A 2,996-nucleotide genomic window follows, 5' to 3' on the forward strand; every position below is an offset into this window, starting at 1 on the left:
TTCTTAGTTGTGTAAGCCAAAAAGAAGTCACATACAAAGAAATAGAAGAACCCTATATATGGGTCTTAAACCAAAGACAACTAACTAAGGTGGCATACTAACTGAGCCACGAACTAGAGTAGAGAAGGATAGATGTCATCTAGCTATTATTCATGGGCGATGTACCAACCGCATCTGCAACTAACAAGTCGGTGACATAAATGCATAACGGTCACCCTGGCATATCACAAGTGGAGCTCGATATCTCAACAAACACATCAATAGCATAAGCCTGCAGCATGCAGTTCCCGTATCGTATCACTAGTAAGGTGTCTAACGCGTTTAGCCTTAGATAGCAATTTACACACCTGCTCATCACCATTGGTCAGCTCTATAATAGTTTTGACATGTTGCTCATGTACAACAGATGGATGTCCATGCTCATGACCATACTTCTCATGATGTCCATACTGCATATGTTGATAACAGCCCTGCTGCACATCAGAGGGACAGTTTGTTTGAGCATATGCATTTGCTTCCACTGATGTTTGCTGCTCACATACATAAGCATGCTGCCTTTGATCATTGATCCCACAGCATTGGTCATCCCATAATCTCCATGAAAATACATGTCACAAAAATGTTCATGCTACTGTCCAAATACATCTATTTGCTGATGCCTACTACCAAAACTTTGGTCATATTGTTGCCCATAAACATGCTGTCCAAGATTGCATGATGACTGTCCAACATGATTACGATGATGTCCTTGCATCCTAGGCTGTCCATAAGTATGACGATTGGCAAATCCATGAGCATAGGTATTGGCATGATATCGGTCATAATCACTTGCTTGCTGCTGATCAAAGCTAGAAGGGTACTGATAAGCATAACCATTTCTGTCACATCCATAAGAACTGGGCTGGTCAACCAAGAGAGCCTCACAAGTATAATCATAACTATGTTGCTAAAGAGGTGGATGCTCATAAGCATAAGCATGTTGACCATAATAGCCATTCTGCTGCCAAGGCTCAATGGAATGATACTCATCAGCATATACATGTTGGCCATAAGCATAAGCATTTGATTCAAGTGTACCATCAGCATATGCATGTTGGCCATAAGCAGAAGCATTTGATTCAGGTCTTGCTATTTTCTCCATAACCGCCTTCATAAGAGCAATACACTGATCAGTTAAAACTCCAAGTTTGTCAATTTTAGCCTGTGTTTGAAGCCAACCTTGTCCAAGTTCACTAGAGCTGGAGCTATTGTTGTTAGTCCTTGCTTGTGTTGGTGAATTTTTGGACAATCATAGCCTGCATTCACTAGCCCATTGCTACATACATATGCATCATAACTGTTGCTTCTCTGACTGTATTTAGAACCCCTTCTTCTACTCCATATTTCTCTGGCTAAACTGGTTCAGCACCAAACCTCTGAGGTTTTCGATGATGCCAATTTCTGCAAGACTACTGCTATAATTGATGTGTCTATAACTTATGCATGTATTGCTTCAGGCTATGATGATATGGTTGGCCAACATAAGCACAGCAAAGAAGTCAATGATAATACAATCTTCCAGTTGCTATGTACTGATGCCACAATTTCAAACAGCCATATCTGGACTAAAGTGTCCATACATCAGAAGGAGATAGCATTTGTCACTATGGAGACTCGGCATTCATCATGCAAGAATTCCATTTAACCATCTGCAGCATTGCATACCAATACATCCCAGTGGTATGCCAAATCTTTTGAAATTGGCAACCACCAAAATTGGCAACCGCATGACCATGATCATCAAGATACTTTTGGCAAACTGGAGATTGATATCCTTGGTCACAGATGTACTATCCTTCACTTCTGATCTAAATTTATAGTGGTCAAACATAGATTTGTTTTTGCTAAGACTGGAATAAATGCCTTCATATGAACCATTTCCATATCAGTTTCAGTACATCATGTTGTAAATCGGCATCCTCTTGAGCTTAGGTGCTTGAAACGATGCCACTCTCAAACAGATCTACCAGCAAGAGTGCAGCACCATAGAGTCTTGCCATTAGGTAGCACACCAAGCTGCCAGACCAATCTTGATCTTATCATATCCAAAGCCTATATATCCTCAGATGGTGGTTGGTTCATGGATGTTTTCCATGTTACAGATCAACTTAGACACAAACTTACATATGAAAGTTTAATTGAGTATATGCAACAATCTTTGGGAGAAAAAAGAACTGTTGCAAGTTCAGAGGTAAGAACATGTTTGGGACGTACTGTGGGTGTTCAATCAATTGCTGAACACACAACCATAGAGTTGACTAGCATTGATCGGCCACGACTGTTGTCAGATATCTCTGCTGTTCTCACAAGCCTCAAGTGCAATGTTGTTGCTGCTGAGGTTTGGACTCACAATGCAAGGGTAGCATGTGTAGTGTATGTAACTGACGAAGTTACTGGTGGTCCTATTGATGATGCACAAAAGCTAGTGTCCATCAAAGAGCAATTGTCCAATGTGCTGAAAGCAACTAATGATAGAAAAGGTGTCAAAATTGATTTCTCAATTGGCTTGACCCATACAAAGAAACCTTTGCATCAGTTGATGTTTGTAGATCGGGACTATGAAGCCTCTGCCCTGCCCTATTAATCAAGCTGCTCTGACAGATCTCAGATTTCAATCGAAAATTGCCTCGAGAAAGGCTACTCGGTGGTCAGCATTTGCAAACAAGAATCAGTCAATGTACAACCCAGGAGAAACACATTCTCTCAATGAAATGATCTGTGCCAAGCTTTGTTCATCAAACCCTTCTTCTTCATCATCATCAAGGAGATCACCGATGACATAGTTATGCACTCCTCCTCTTCTAAATTGATACCTATAGAGTCACTCCCTGTAGATGTAGTGGGAATAATCCTGTCTCATGTGGCCTCTGCTCGTGATGTTGTCTCTGCATCTGCAACGTGCAGGAGATGGCAAGAGGCTGCAACATGCCACTTGAACAAATTTGTTTTTACTTATT

The 2,996-nt window shown here is 41.0% G+C and overlaps 1 pseudogene; it reads left to right on the top strand.

Moving 5' to 3' along the window:
* Positions 1–2,119: 2,119 nt before the first annotated feature.
* On the top strand, positions 2,120–2,623 carry LOC148034660 (ACT domain-containing protein ACR3 pseudogene; annotated as a pseudogene).
* Positions 2,624–2,996: the final 373 nt, after the last annotated feature.

The sequence above is a fragment of the Lygodium microphyllum genome, chromosome 6, assembly GCF_053477565.2.
Source record: "Lygodium microphyllum isolate KBCC chromosome 6, Lygodium_microphyllum_v1.1.10, whole genome shotgun sequence".
NCBI lineage: Eukaryota > Viridiplantae > Streptophyta > Polypodiopsida > Schizaeales > Lygodiaceae > Lygodium > Lygodium microphyllum.